Consider the following 16,872-nt stretch of genomic DNA (forward strand, 5'->3'; position numbering starts at 1 on the left):
CGGACTCGAGCTAATTGAATCTATCATATGACCTATGATGAGGTATGACGATTCATCCATAACTTGTCATCTGGTCGGGACTCATAATAGAAGGACTGTATCATATGTTAACTGCATCTAGAGGTTCATCATCTTTTATTCTGCTAAGTTGCCTCTAAATACTGCTAGCTGTCACTGGTGGATTGTGAGACCCATGAGCATCATCTCGATGATCGATGATCCTTGGAGAGCAGAGTTGGAATGGTTCCAACTCATTGAAAAGAGTTTCAATGATATTGTGATAGGGATCACAATATATCTTACTACTAGATAGAATAGAATCTATGGGGTCATACACAAAAAATTTTTGGACTGATCAGATGGTTGAATTATGATTATGAATCATGATTGGATTTGATTATCAATTTGATTGATGATTGACCCAATCCAAAAGTTGCATTAAGTAACTCGCTAAAGAGTTAGTGAGTTATAAGAGGATTAATTAGTAATTAGATTGCTAATTGGTTCAATTTGATTGAGCTATGGGGTTTGCATCAAGTCTAATTAAATTAGATTTAATTTGACTTGACATGGGTTTGATTTGATCAACCCTAATTAAGTTATAAGATAACCGAATTGCATGGGAGATTGATTTCTTGTTGAATTAGGATCTGAGTTTGACTTAATTTCTAATTAGACTAGGATGATTGAGTTCCTATTTGGACTAAAAATTCTCTTCTTCATGGGTGCACCAAATCCTAATTAGATTAGGATTAAATTGAGTTTGACTCAAACACCAAGAGAGAGTCCAAAAGGACTAAGATTCCTTCTCTAATTAGGTGACATTTAATCTAAATAGTTTGGGCTTCAAATCAAATTTGATTTTCTATCTATTTGGGTCTAATTAGTTCTTAATATGATTAGAATTGGTTAGGATTTAAATTAGTTTAAATCAGCCACCTAAAGAAGAGTCCCATAAGATTAAAATTCTTCCCTTTCCATGCACCAATCAAGGACCCACGCCACCAAATTTTTAGATGCTGTTGGGTGTAAAATAACCCCAGCCAAAGTTCGTAAGAGGCCAACCCTCCCAGGACTCTTCCAGCTTCCGATCTTATGCAGCATCTTTCTGAACTCTCCCAACCGTTCGAGCTTTCACAGTACCATCCAGACTCCTCCAGCAGTCGACCTTCCACAATATCCTCCAGATTTCTCCAACGGATGAACTCCTATCGTGCCATCTGGACTTCTCTAATGATGAGCTCCTTCATTCATCTATCGGACCGCTTCAAATGCTCTCTGGGCTTCACTATCAGTCGATTTTCTACAGTGATCGACTACTCTCGGAATCTCTTCCAGACTTCCTCCTATCACGATCGACTATACTCCGAGCTTCTTTCGGACTTCGTTAATATTCGAGCTTCTCCAGTAGCAGAACTTCTACAGTAGCCAAACTCCATCCAAGTTTCTGCGGTGGTCAATCACCTTCTGAATTTCATCCGAACTCCTACAAGAACCGAACTTCGTCTGAACTTCTGCAGCGAATGGATTTCAGACAAACTTCTACAATGGATGGGCTCTAGCAGCCGGATTTTTACTCCAAACTTCTATTGCAAGCAGACTTCATCTGAGCTTCTACAATGAGCGATCACCATCCGGGCTTCCACGACAACCGGTCTCCATCCGAGCTTCTACAATGAGCAGTCTCCATCCAGGCTTCCACGGCAACCGATCTCCATCCGAGCTTCTACAGTAAGCGACCTCCTTCCAGACTCCTACAAGAATCAGACTCTGTCCGAACTTCTACAGCGGATGGATTCCAGACGAACTTCCATAATGCCTTCTAAATTTCGCTATCGATCGACCTTCTGTCGGACTCCTCATGCAACCGACCTCTCCAGCGGACAGTCTTCAGACAAGTTTCTACATTAGATAAATTTCAGACAGACTTCTCTAGCAATCAGACTCCAGCCAGATTTCTCTAATAGAAAGTTTTCATCCGGGCTTCTATAGCAGATGACTTCCGTCTGCAGCACCAACAGCACCCAACCACAGTTAACCCATCTGCAACCTCGAAGACATCCGACCTTCTCCTAGATTGCTGTGACAGAGAGCTATTCCACTCCATCAGACGTCCCAACCGAGCTTCAGCCGTTCGGCCCGAACTCCCTGACGAGTCACGACAACGGATACCACTCCACTATTCGTAACAAACTCCACGTGGCCCCACCACTCTCCGACAGGTCGCAACAATAGACACCACTTCACTCTTCATAACAAACTCCACATGGCCCCACCGCTTTTCCATAAGTCATGACAACGGACACCACTCCTCTCCGTAACAAACTCCACGTGGCCCTGAACGGCCAACTACCAGGCAGTTACGGATGTCGCTGTCAATCGATTACGCTCTCTCATCTATAAAAGAGACCCCCTAGATGCGTTGTCCTCTAAGCTCAAAAATTCTATCTCGAAACACTGTTAAAATCTCATTCGAGTACTCTATTTCTGTTGAGACAGAGTATTGACTTGAGCGTCGGAGGGTCTTACTAGAGCACCCCCAACTCCGGTTTAGACTTTCCTTGCAGGTCCCGATGATGGCCATGATTCTCTCGACTCTAGCTTCTCCAGCATCGGCGAAATTCTGTACCAACAAAATTAGTGCTAGAGGAAGGGACTGTGTCTTCGCAGGATCCTTGTTCTTAAAGGAGTACTCAACGAGACTGTCTCCAACCATCTTCTTTGACATCTTCTTCTTCTCCGATCAGATCCCAACCTGATGCCTCCTCGAAAGGCATCCACCAGGCGATCTACGGCCTCCGTGGCCAGATCTCAGTGAGATCCATAAGCTCCGGCCTCGTCTCCAGTTTCTCAAGCTCCTCCTCCTCCAGCAACGATAGTCGGTATGGAGCAGTTCGACCTGCTGGTTCAGTAGGTCAGGGGCCTCATTGAAGCAGTGCAGGCCATGCAGCAGCAGCAGCAGCAGTCGCAGACATCTGTGCGACTAAAAAAGCATCGTCGGAGTTTCAGAATCCGATGATCGAATGGCCCACTTGGGCCAGTCGCCCTGTATTCCCCGCAAAGGAGAAGCAAAAAGCGGAGAGCCCTCTGTCTGATCATGATTCCACCTCCAGAGGGTCTCTACCTCCGTTCTGCCAGAAGACCCTCGAGACTTGCGATTGAGAGGATGTCCTGGATCAAAGGTTTCAAGAGATAAACCGACAGATCGAAGAGCTCTGCCATACTCCTCCTGCTTACGGTGAGGATATCTATATTGACCCTCCTTTTTCTTAAATGATTATGTAGGAACCGATCCTGCTGAACTTCAAGCTCCCCCAATTTGAGAGCTACGACGGGATCTTGGATCCGGTTGACCACCTGGAGGCCTTCCGGATAATGATGCTGCTCCATGGCATGCCAGATGCCATCCTGTGCCAAGCTTTCCCATCTACCTTGAAGGGAGCAGCAAGAAATTAGTACTCGACACTGAAGTCGGGTACTATCTTCTCCTTTGATTAAATGAGTCACCAGTTTGTGGCTCATTTCGTCAGCAACCGATGTCCCTAAAAAGGTTTGGAGTCCCTCATCAACATCAAACAAAAGAAGGGAGAATCCATCCGAACTTATGTCAACTATTTTAACGTCACCACATTAGAGGTCCAGAACTTAGACCAATCAGTTGCAATGGCCGCCTTGAAGAGCGGTCTTCAAAAGAATGATCTTCTATTTTTTCTGAAAAAGAAGTATCCCAGGAACTTCGCTGATTTGCTGGCTCGGGTAGAAAGATATGCCCGAGCAGAGGAAGCCTTCAAGCTGAAGGATGAGGAGGCCGCGAAGGAGCGACAGGCGGGTGACTCCAGCAAGCCTGTAGCTGAAAAAAGGCCGAGTGAAGCTCGGTCACATTCTCGAACTCCCTCCGAACACAAGCACGTTCGAACTCCTCTCCGAGCTCATAGGCAGAGAAGCCCAGACCGCAGAGTTCGACGGAGCTCTCCCCCAGAAAGATTTCACAGCTACGCCCCTCTCAATGCTCTAAAAACTCAAGTGCTGATGGAGATCAGGGAGCAGCTGCCAAGGCTGGAAAGGATGCGCACACACCCCGAAAAGTGCAACCCTAACAAGTTCTGCCTTTATTATTGTGACCATGGCCACAACATGGAGGAGTGTATTCAGCTCTGAGATGAGATTGAGGAGCTCATCAGACGAGATCGGCTTGATAGATTCATCCGACGCTGGCCTGAAGGTAGGAAAAATCGACCGAGGGCACTACCACAACCAGAGCCGCCAAAGAGGAAAGAACAGCCTGAAGATCGATCTCCAATCGGGATCATCAACACCATCTCTGGAGGCCCCGATGGGGAGCAGCCAGTGGATCGGCCGGACCGCCCAAGCGGTACAGGACTGAAGAATCTATAACCTTTACTGAAGAAGATGCCCAGGAGATTCAATTTCTCCATAATGATGCATTGTAGTTTCTTTAAATATTGCTGACTATGATGTACATCGCATTCTTGTTGATAGTGAAAGCTCAATCAATATTTTATTTTACGATGCATTCTCAAAAATATCCATTCTGGATGATCGATTAGGGCCGATAAACTCCCCATTGGTAGGGTTCACTGGCAATGCTGTGCCAGTGGAAGGAATAATAACTTTGACTGTAGTTGCAGGTCGGTATCTGAAACAATCTAAAGCGTAAGTGGATTTTCTGGTAGTAAGGGCACCGTCTGCCTACAACACAATACTCGACTGACCTGACCTCAACGCCCTCCGAGCTGTGGTATCGACCTACCATTTGAAATTAAAATTTTCTATAAGCCAAGGGGTTGGAGAAGTCAGAGGAGATCAAGTCCTGGTAAGACATTGCTATAACATAGCCTTACAAAGAAATGGTCAGTCTGACTCCTGTCCGGTTGACGGATTAGACACCCGCGACGACCTTGCTGAAGAACGGGGTGAGCCAATTGAAGATCTTGTCTCAATTTGTTTGAACGATGGGAATGAAGAGCACATGGTGAAGATTGGCTCCAACCTGGGAGAAGAGGTACGGACATAGCTCATCAATTTTCTACAAAAGAATGTGGATATTTTCGCTTGGGTTTCGACGGACATGCCGGGGATCGATGTGGAAGTCATAGAACACCGTCTAGCTGTTGATCCCAAACATCGGCCGATGAAGAAAAAAATCTGAGGTCATGTACCAAAAAGGCAGAAGGCAATAGCTGAGGAAGTTGATAAACTCCTGAAAGCCAGATTCATCAGAGAAGTCAACTATTCGAACTGGGTCTCCAATGTGGTTCTCGTCAAGAAAGTGAACGGCAAGTGGAGGATGTGTATAGACTTCAAAAAGCTGAACGAAGCCTGCCCGAAGGACAGTTACCCTCTGCCCAGAATTGACCAATTAGTGGATGCAACCTCGGGCCACGAGCTTCTCACTTTCATGGATGTATTTTCTGACTATAATCAAATCAGGATGGAACCAGAGGATGAAGAAAAGCCTATTTTTATCACTGACCGTGGTCTTTTTTGTTACAGGGTCATACCTTTTGGCCTCAAAAATATAGGGGCGACCTATCAACGGTTGGTGAACAAGATCATCAAAGAGTAGATCGGTCGCAACATGGAGGTCTACGTGGATGACATGCTTGTAAAAAGTAAGTCCTCAATGAACCACGTCGCCGACCTTGAGGAGACCTTCAGCGCCCTCTAAAAATACAAGATGAAGCTGAACCCAGCCAAGTACACTTTTGGAGTAACCTCAAAAAAATTCTTGGGCTTTATAGTATCGGGATCAGGATTGAAGCAAATCCGAAAAAGGTTCGTGCCATCCAGGAAATGACCGCTCCAAAGTCAATAAAGAAAGTTCAGCACCTTACTGGGAGAGTAGCAGCTCTGAATCGCTTTATCTCAAGATCGGCCGAATGGTGCCTATCTTTCTTTCAGACTCTCAAGCAGTCGAAGAACTTTTGTTGGACCACTGAATGTCAGCTAGTGTTCGAGGAATTGAAGAACTAGCTCGGCTCACCTCCGCTATTAGCAAAGCCCGAATCTGGAAGGAGTTATTCTTGTACCTGGCGGTCTCCCCTGTGGCTCTCGCAGCAGTTCTGGTTAAGGAAGAAGCAAAAATTCAACGGCCGATCTACTACATAAGTCGAGTATTGCGACACCAAAACCAGGTACACTAAATTAGAGAAACTAACCTACGCCCTATTGATTGTAGTCTGAAGGCTCTGACCTTACTTTCAAAAGCACACCATAACACTGCTCACCGATCGATCGATTAAGGCAGTTCTACATCGAGCAGATGCTTCTGGAAGGATAGCGAAATGGGCAGTCGAGCTCATGAAATTCAACATCAACTATCGACCTTGATCGGCGATAAAAGCCCAGATATTAGTAGACTTCATAGTGGAATGCACTATCTCGAAAGAAGCCAAACTTGAACAAGGTGAAGCTGACAACCCAGGGCTCCAGCCGAACTCCCCTGAGGAAAGAATAGATCTCCCTGATGGTTTTTGGGCCCTCTATGTGGACGGTTCCTCCAACATGTCAGGTGCAGGTGCGGGCCTGATCTTGATCAATCTAAAAGAAATTATCGTAGAGTATGCGCTGCGCTTCGAATTTTTTACGATAAATAATGGGGTAGAATATGAAGCTCTGATTGCAGGACTGAGGATCGCCAAAGAGTTAGAAGTAGATCGGCTTCAAGTCTACAGTGACTCCCAATTTATGGTGGGACAAATCAGCAAAAACTATGAAGCTCGAGAGGACAGTATGGCCAAGTATCTCGAAAAGGTAAAAGAGATCATCCCTGCCTTTGACAGCTTTGACATCAAGCAGATTCCAAGAGCAGAAAATACCAAGGCCGATCTTCTCTCCAAGTTGGCCACACTAGCTCCGACTGAACTACCCAAGGAAGTCTACTTCGAAGTTCTGAAGTATCCAAGTACGAAAACATCGCAGCTTGTAATGAAGATCAGCCATGAACCCAGCTGGATTAACCCACTGGTTGCATACCTCAAAGACAGGGTTGTTCCTCATGATGCAAAAGAAGCTCGGAAGCTTAGAAATCGGGCCTCCCGATATATCCTTTATGAGGGCAAGCTGTACAAGAGGTCATACTCTTTGCCCCTCTTGAAATATCTCCAGCCATCTGAAGCCGACTTTGCCTTGTGGGAGGTACATGAAGGAGTCTACGGAAGTCACCTGGGGGCCAGATCTTTATCCCACAAACTACTCTGACAAGGTTATTACTGGACTACAATGTACCATGACTCCATTGAATATGTCAGAAAGTGTAATCGGTGTCAGAGATATGTGAATATCCAAAGGTAGCCCGCCTCCGAACTTACACCCTTGAGTGCCCCATGGTCGTTTGCACAATGGGGGATGGATATCCTTGGACCTTTTTCCATGGCATCCGGACAGCGAAAGTTCCTCCTGGTGGCAATTGACTACTTCACCAAGTGGGTCAAAACCGAACCTTTGGCGAAAATCACAAAAGCTAAAGTGCAGGACTTCGTCTGAAAGTCAATCATTTGTAGGTTCAGTTTACCCAGAACTCTCATTACTGATAATGGGCGATAATTTGCTAGAGCAAGATTTGTCAAATTTTGTGAGGACTTAAACATCTCTTATAACTTCATGTCAGTAGTCCATCTGCAGGCAAACGGTGAAGCCGAGGAGACTAACAGGACTATTGCAAGAAATCAAGGTGAGACTTGAAAAAGCAAAAGGAACTTGGACAGACGAGCTTTATCATGTGTTATGGACATACCAAACTACCCAAAGACTGCCCATAGGGGAGACCCCCTTTGCCTTAGCCTTCGAAACAGAAGTCGTTATCCCGATTGAACTCAAGCTTCCATTGGTGTGAGTCGTGGCATTTGATGAGCAGTGCAACTCACAGGATCTCAAGGCCAACCTCGACTTGTTGGAAGAAAAGTGGGAGACAGCTCAAATTCAGATGGCAGCCTACAAGCAGAAAGCAGCCCGCTACTACAACTCCCGGGTCAAGAGCAAAGCCTTCAGAGTGGGAGACTTAGTACTTCGACGAGCTACTGTTTCACAACCTCAAAATCAAAAAAAATTTGCTCCGAATTAGGAAGGCCCGTATGAAGTCAGGGAGGTAGTCCGGCCCAGAACATACTATTTAAAAGAGCTCAGAGAAGTAGACCTTCCATGACTATAGAATTTGAAAAAATTATGAATATATTACCGATAACTTTGCCTTAAATAAAAGTTTCATATTCGCATATCTTTTCTTTTGGCATGAGCTTATAACGACAGGGAGTAGCTCCTTCAGACAATCAAAATTAAGCATGTCAAGAATAAGAGGAGAACCTTATCCCAACACAAATGAAGGCCCGATTATTTAGAGACCGGATGGAGGAAGAGGCCCTTGCAACGACCCTTATGCACCCCCACAGTCATGTTAGGAACAGGAGGAGAACCTCATCCTAACATGAGCAAGATCGAAGGCCTGATTATTTAGAGATCGGATGGAGGGAGAGGCCCTTGCAACGGCCCTTATGCACCCCCATAGCCATGTTAAGAATAGGAGGAGAACCTCGTCCTAACATGAGCAAGATCGAAGATCTGATTATTCAGAGATCAGATGGGGGAGAGGCCCTTGCAACGGCCCTTATGCACCCCCACAGCCATGTTAGAAATAGGAGGAGAACCTCATCCTAACATGAGCAAAGTGAAGACCCAGTTATTAAGAGACTGGATGGAGGACAGGCCCTTGCAACGGCCCTTGTGTGCCCCCATAGCTCTGTTAGGAACAGGAGGAAAATCTCGTCCTAACATGAGCTGAAATTGATTGTGTCGGAACAGGAGGAGAACCTTGTCCTGACACAAACGAAGATCTGTCGTTTAAGACCGGATGAGGGGAAGAGCCCCCTCAGTGGCTCCTCTAACCCCTACAACTCCGTTAGGAGCAGAGGAAAAATCCTCATCCAAACATAAAGAAAGGGGAGAGAAAAAGAGAAAGTGACGAGCTACACCAGAGATAAGAAAAAAATGAACTACATCTAAGACACAAGGGACCTCATCCAACGAGGAAGAAAACTCTTGTCAAAAATCCTTAGTCTTTAAGGGGGAACCCAACACTAGCAGGAGAAAATAGACTTCTCAAAGTAACGAGAAGTTCGAGCCCCAAGCTCGAACATCGAGAGAAAGCGTCAAACTCGAATGGCCTCGAAAAGACCTTCGATCATGAACAAAAAGGGTGAATCAACACGACGATGATCAGGAACCTTCAAACAACATCGACATCGAACAAGACAAAAGATAAGAGAAGCTCGATAAACGACAACTCAGAGCAAGAGTAGACAAGATAATGAGAAAATTCTATTTTATTTCATTAGTAAAGAATGCATTACAAAAGCCTTTGAAGACCAAAAAAAAAAAGAAACAACAAGAAAAGAAAAGAATACATGGAACAAAATTAAAAAATCTCTAAGGAAGCTCGCTTCTTTGATTTCGAACTCTCGGTTCCAGCCATTGTCAGAGATTGCTTTAAGTTCTTAACTTCTTCTTCCAGTTCCTTCTTTCTTAACAGCATCTCCCGATACATTTGGTGAAACCTGCGGCTTTCGCCCTCCGATTTCGAAGCCTCTTCCTCAGAACTTCGGACTCCGCTTCGCATCCTTTGACCGCCTGCTGCTCGTAGGCCAGTTGAATTTTCAGCCGCTGAGTTCGGCCTTCTCCTGCCCAAGGGCCACAGACAGTTCTTCCATGGTCCCCTCAAGGAGTCGGAGCTCGTCGGACCTTGAACAAACGGCTGGGCTCTCTCGACAACTGCTTTGAAGGCGAGCAACCTCGTCGGTCACTCTTGAGCCTCTTCTGTAGTCATCTACTTGCCGCACCAGCAACTCGGTAGGTTTGTAATTCACTTCGGCATCCTGTAGCTGCTTCTGGAGGTCAGAGAATTTCTTCGACCAGTCCCGATCGTGTCGGCCTGAGTTGTAAGCCAGATGAGCTCCCTTCCAATTGGCCGATCTTCTTCCCGTGCGCCGCCAACTCAACCTCGAGGAGCTGATCTTGGAAGCCTGAGTCCAAGATCGATCGCTGGCACTTTCTGGAGTTCCTCAAGCTCCTTCACGAAGTTGGCCTTCTTTCGGTGTAGTCCATGAAGCCCTTTTTGTGGAGGTCCCGAAGGCGAGTAACCTCCGCGGTGGCTTCCGAATGGCTCTTCCTCAGCCTGTGAAGTTCGTCATCCATCTTCTTTGATTTCTTCGTTAAGTGACAAACTTTCCTTCTCAGATCCCGATCATGACTTCAAAGGAATCCCCTGCGGTAGGGGAAGAGCTTCGGCAGGCACTGTTGTCGGAAAACAAGAGCGTCACAATGCAAATCATTGCAAAAAAAAAAAGAGAGAAAGGAGCTCTGTAAAGAGGAATCTGATTTCATTGATTGAATAATTCTTAAGTACAAGAGAAAGAAAAAAGTCGCAACAGAAGAAAAGTATAAAATTAGAGATTTCGGACCTCTGGAGCAGAAGTGGAGGAGCTCGAGCCCCGAATGGTCGGTCAGGCAACTACGGTAGTCGAAGAGGTCCCGATTGGAGGGAGACCGACAGCGGCTTCGGAAGGTCGGCTTCATCGTCGAACGCTTCATTCAGGAAGCCGAGGTCGAGTTTGAAAAACTTCCTGACCACCTTCTCCTGGCAAAGCTCGAAGCCTTTGATGAAGGCGCCTGGCTGAACTGGATGTTCAGATCCCTCATCTCGGAGGAGGTCTTGAACTCCTCCACTGCTTGGGCCCGTGCCTCCGAGACTAGGGTCGGGATCTGCTCCTTCAGCTTGGAGACCTCGGCCTCTGCCTTCTTTCTTTCCTCCTCCAGGGCGGCCTTCAGATCTGTCGAGGTTTGTTCCTTCTTCTGCAGTGCCTCTTGGAGACTCGCGACTTCGGCGACCTTCTCCTTGAGATGGGCAGCTTCAGCCTGGCGACCTTCCTCCACTTGGGCTACTTCCTTCTTGGATTATTCATCGCCTCGATGTTGGCGATGAGCTGGTGTCCAATCTGCAAGAACAGCCAGGAAGTCAATATGAAAGCTAAGGGATAAGCTGAGTAAAGAAGCGAAAGAAGGAAAAAGTAAATCGGCCTACTTCAAGAAAGACCCCAGAGAGTCCCAGACCTGCTGTTCAGGATCGGCATGGATGATCTTGTGGACGATCTCGGGCAAGACGCACCCGTCGACCAACCTTTTTATTAAATCCCTGTTGTTGAAGGGATTCTCCCCCGGATCCTCTTCGGAGCCGGTGGACCTTTCGATGGCTGCCCTGCTGCTGCTGATCTTACGGACCACCATCTTCTTCCTTCTCTTCCTCTCGGCCCCGGTGCCTCCTCAGGACGAGACTCGGGAGTGGAAACCTCGACCGGGGCTTCTTGAAGAAGCTCGGAGAATGCAGGCTCGACGTCAGAGGGGCATCAATGGCAGTGGCCGCCTGGGCAAGCACGGCCGAGCTTGTCTCCCCTACCCTCACCTTCTTCGCCGACCCAGAAGTTATGGCGCCTTTCTCTTGTGGGCCTTGAGATCCTTTGCTAGCATCCGAGTCACGTCTGCGTCCATATCTGCAATGAAAGAAGATCGGCACAGCTTAGAAACAGAATAAGAGAAAGAGGAAGCAGCGAATGACTTAAAAAAAAAAAATATAAATACCGGCAGGGTTGAGAGGCTCAGGCTGACGTTAAATAAAAGTTGCTCCTTCAGAAGGTCGGAGAAGAGAGGAGCTGGATAATTGTAAGTTTATTGGAGGCTTCAAGTCGTCCTTTCCCAGGCTAGAAGCCCGGCAGACGGAGTCCCTCAGGGAGCCCCAAGGGGCAACCCCGGCATCAGGGTCGGGCATCGGACATAGAAGTACCTCTCCTTCCAGTTGTGGATAGAAGATGGGGCACCTTTCAGCAACCCCTTTCTACCAACTGGAGGGAGAAGTACCACCAGTCCTTTACCGAAGGGTGACCTTGAAGGTATAGAAATTTTTAAATAAAGAAAGAGTTGGCCGGACTTCAGCTAAACGACAGAGGGAAAGAAAGCCTATCAGAAACCTAAAGGAGTTGGCGCTACAGAAACTAGAGAAATATTTAAAAAGCGAAAAAAGAGCAACAACAAAAGTTGAAGTAGAAGTCGAAGCTCAGTGCGGAAAGCTTCCTGGTATAAGCAGAAGCTGCCAGGGGGAGGGGCGCTAGCCCGGTCAGTTGGCCCGGGAAACTCAAGCTCGTACTCCGGAGGAACCCCGTACTGAATCCTAATCAGCAAGAGTTTGTCCGAAGTCAGAGAGCTGGGAATGGTGTCTGTACAAAGATCGGACAAGGTCCATCTACAGAACTAAGATTTTGGGGGGCTGGAACGGACGAACTTCTAGAACTGCTAGAGGAAGAAGTGTTGGAGGATATTTTGAATCAAGTGAAAACCCCAAAAAATTCCAAAAAAATTAGAAAAAATAAGAAACAAGGCACTCGCAGAAAAATCGAATGGCGAAATGCAAAGAGAAAAAATGGAAGAACAGCAAGAAAAAGAAGGGTTCCGAAACTAACCTAGGCTGGTCAAGAGATGCAGAAGGGCAGTGAGGGCGATGGAGGACGACCTGAAGGGCGCCTAAGGTCGAGAGGGATGCTAGAGGAGGATGAAGTTCTCGGGAAGAAAGGGGATCGAAAAAAAATCTCAGGCAAAATGAAACCCCTGAAGGAGGGGATGGGTTTAAATAGACAGCAGAGTCTGGCGCAATAATGATTGCACATCTTCTTTGGCCGATCTACAACCGCCGCATGTCCCACTCGTCGTGGCAGATGGCTGACGACTGATAAAATCATTATTGCGCCGTACTTGAGCAACGCTCCAGCGAAAATTTCGAAAAAATCTTTTCGGATCGTCTCGATTTGAAAAGACTCCAGCACCGGGTGCCAAATACCAAAATATCTGGAAACAACCGAGTACGAAAATCAAGGAGGGCAACTTCGCTGTAAAAATTTTTCTATACTTCTTCATTCGAAACTCGAACTCAAAGTAGGGAGATTGGTGTTGGGTATAAAATAACCCCAGCCGAAGTTCGTAAGAGGCCAACCCTCCCAGGACTCTTCCGGCTTTCGACCTTGTGCGGCATCTTTCTGAACTTCTCCACCGTTCGAGCTTCCACAGTACCATCCGGACTCCTCCAATAGTCGACCTTCCATAGTGTCCTTCAGATTCCTCCAATGGATGAACTCCTATCATACCATCCAGACTTCTTCAATAATGAAATCCTTCAGTCGTCTATCGGACTGCTCCAAATACTCTCTGGGCTTCACTATCAGCCAATTTTCTACAGTGATCAACTACTCTCCAAATCTCTTCCAGACTTCCTCCTGTCACGATCAACTTTATTCCGAGATTCTTCTGAATTCGTCAATGTCCGAGCTTCTCCAGCAGCAGGACTTCTACAGTAACCAGACTCCATCCAAATTTCTACGATGGTCGACCGCCTTCCGAATTTCATCCGAGCTCCTACAAGAATCGGACTTCATCTGAACTTCTACAGCGGATGGATTCCAGACAAACTTCTACAACGGACGGACTCCAGCAGCCAGATTTTTACTCCAAACTTCTATTGCAAGCAGACTTCATCCGGGCTTCTACAATAAGCAGTCTCCATCCGGACTTCCATGGTAATCGATCTTCATCCGAGCTTCTACAGTAAGCGATCTCCTTCCAAACTCCTACAAGAATCGGACTCCATCCGAACTTCTACAGCGGATGGATTCCAGACGAACTTCCACAATGCCTTCCAAATTCTACTATCGGTCGACCTTCTGTCGGATTCCTCATGCAACCGGACCTCTCCAGCAGACAGTCTTCAGACAAACTTCTACATCAGACAAATTCAGACGAACTTCTCTAGCAATCGAACTCCAGCCAGATTTTTCCAACAGAAAATTTTCGTCTGGACTTCTACAGTAGATGACTTCCGCCTGCAGCACCAACAGCACCCAACTACAATTAACCCGTCAGCAGCCTCGGAGACATCGACCTTCTCTTAGATTGTTGAGACAGAGAGCTGTTCCACTCCACCAGACGTCCTAACCGAGCTTCAACCGTCCGACCCGAACTCCCCGACGGGTCGCGACAACAGACACCACTCCACTCTCCGTAACAAACTTTACGTGGCCCCACCACTCCCCGACGGGTCACGACAACAGACACCACTCCACTCTTCGTAACAAACTCCACGTGGCCCACCACTCTCCGACAAGTCGCGACAACGAACACCACTCCTCTCTGTAACAAGCTCCACGTGGCCTCGAACGGCCCACTACCAGATGGTTACGGACGTCGCTGTCAATCGGTTATGCTCTCCCATCTATAAAAGAGACCCCCCAGATACATTCTCCTCTAAGCTCTAAACTCTATCTCGAAACTCTGCTAAAATTCCATTCGAGTGCTCCATTTCTGTTGAAGCAGAGTACTAACTTGAGCGTCGAAGGGTCTTGCCAGAGCATCCACAACTCCGATTTAGACTTTTTTGCAGGTCCCGATGGCGGCCATAATCCCCTCGACTCCAGCTTCTCCGGTATCGACGGAATTCTGCACCAACAAGGCTAAAATTGAGAATGTGTTCATATATTTTTTTCTAAAACTTATAATCATTATACTTAACTGTTCAAACTCTCTCTCTCTTTTAACCTTTTGATTATGACCACGATTGGCTCGTGGCAAGCTCCAAAAGAGTCTGAATCCTAACTATAACATGCCGCTCATCGTCATGCACTAGTGATCGTCCCATTGAAGGCCCAAAAAAGGAATTAGCTTTGAAATCACATAAAAAATATGCCCACGGTAGTATGTACTAGTGATTGCTCCACTAGCATGACTCAAAAGAAAACTAGCTTCTGACTACAATATACTATCAACCAGCATGCACCAGTGATCGCCCTACTGGAGGTCCAAAAGGAAACTAGATCCTAAACCATTTGATCATAGTCAAATTAGAGAAGATCACAATCAATAAATTCAACAACGTTTTAAAATAGTAAAGTAGGATAGTTCATGCTCACGAAATTTTAATTCATACTTAATCCAATTGTTCAAAATTTACTTATATAGAACATGCATAATATAATTCAAAATATACATAGATATTATTCATTATTAAGTTTAATTAATATTTTTCTATCAACTTATGCAAAGACAATCAATTCATATATATGTAATCAAATATTGGATAGAGGAACTTACCTTAGCTTGCAAGATACAATTATCATAAAGGTATGCTATGCAAGATCTAGATAATTATAATCAAAGATTAGATTTATATCTAAGACATACAAATTATTATTTAAAACTCAAGCATCTGAAGGGTCCCCAAACTTATGGGGCCCACTCAAAATTAATCATATAATAAAATATCTACATCATAGATAAGACCTCAGATCTGCTTAACCAATGGCCAAGATTCTGGTGCACATCCCAAATCTAAACTAATCCTCCTAATATCATTATTCCTAATCTAGGATTTGTGGAAGCAATTGTAATCACCTCAATCATGGGATCGATTCCTAGAATTCGATGCACGTCCCCAATCTAGTGCTTCATGCTTCTCTTGATCTACAAGATTGTTAATTTGGTTAAAGAGAAAGATAAGTAGTGGTTAGTCCTATGTTGATCATTCAAGTATGAGGGAATTTGTGAGAAAAAGGAGAAAGAAAGAGGTAGATGAGGCATCGATAAAGAGGAGAGAAAAAGAAGGGAAAAGAATAGAGGAGAAAAGAAATAATTAGGATGGTGCAGCCTCATGGCGACATGCCCATGGCTGTTTTGAGTAGTGGTGCTCTGACTGCATATATATAGGAAAAGGAAGAGAAAGAGAATAAAAAAATAGCACACTTAGTGGTCTCAATAGTGACCTTCTTAGCAAAAGGAATACCAGGAAGGTGAGAAAGAATTTACCAGAAGGTGGTGGAGATGGCAAAGCTCGATCAAATATGATAGCTTCTAGTGGAGTTGTAGTGATCAAAGCTCAAAATCAAGGAAAAATAGAGGAAGGGGTTTTGATGCTAACAAAATAGTGGCCTTTGGTGTGGTGTCACGATGGCTATTAAAGATGAAAGAGGAGAGAAAGAAGGTGAAGAGGGAGATGGTTTGGTAGATGAATAATAAAAAGAGAATTATAAGGATGTTGGAAATCATTCTCGTCCGCTTATGAAGAAGGAGACCATAATCTATCCTTTCTTGGTTAATTCTAGTGAACAAGAAAAGGTGAAATATTTTGTTTCCTCAATTAGCTAAATAAAAATGGAAAAGAGAGATAGGCAAGATTTGGCTGATCTTTTTTTGTTTTGAATGACACCAACCAAATTTGAAAAATATTTTATAGCTTTTGAATTTAAAAAAATTTAAGCTAATGGCTAAAGCAAGAAGTGTTTTGCGATAATAGTAGCTTGATCAGAATTATGACCTCTAGAATCTCTACTTACTGGCTAACAAGAATGGAAGATCGAATTTTAGTCAGCCTTGGGAAGATAGTTGAGCCTCCAATCTTTCTCTCTCACTAGTTGCCCAAAATGGCTAGCGAAAGGTGGTAAGGAAAAAGATTAAAAATATGGGAGAAAAATCAACCCTCCCCATATTCCACCCATTATATTTTAATCCTCTAAAAAAATTTCATCTTCAAAATTTAAGACATACCTGAGTCTTCCAAAAGTTAATGATATCTAGGCCTCATCTCGCTTTCAAGCTCCTAAGTAGCCTCTTTCTCAGCGTGGTTGTTCTATAGAACTTTCACATAAGGTATGATACATCATTTTAAAACTTGCTCCTTTTTATCTATAATTTTGACAGAATGCTCTTCATAAGAGAGATCATTATTAAGCTATAGAGGCTCGAACTTAATCACATTACCAGGATCATACATAT

The sequence above is a fragment of the Elaeis guineensis genome, chromosome 4 (genome assembly GCF_000442705.2).
Source record: "Elaeis guineensis isolate ETL-2024a chromosome 4, EG11, whole genome shotgun sequence".
NCBI classification, from domain to species: domain Eukaryota; kingdom Viridiplantae; phylum Streptophyta; class Magnoliopsida; order Arecales; family Arecaceae; genus Elaeis; species Elaeis guineensis.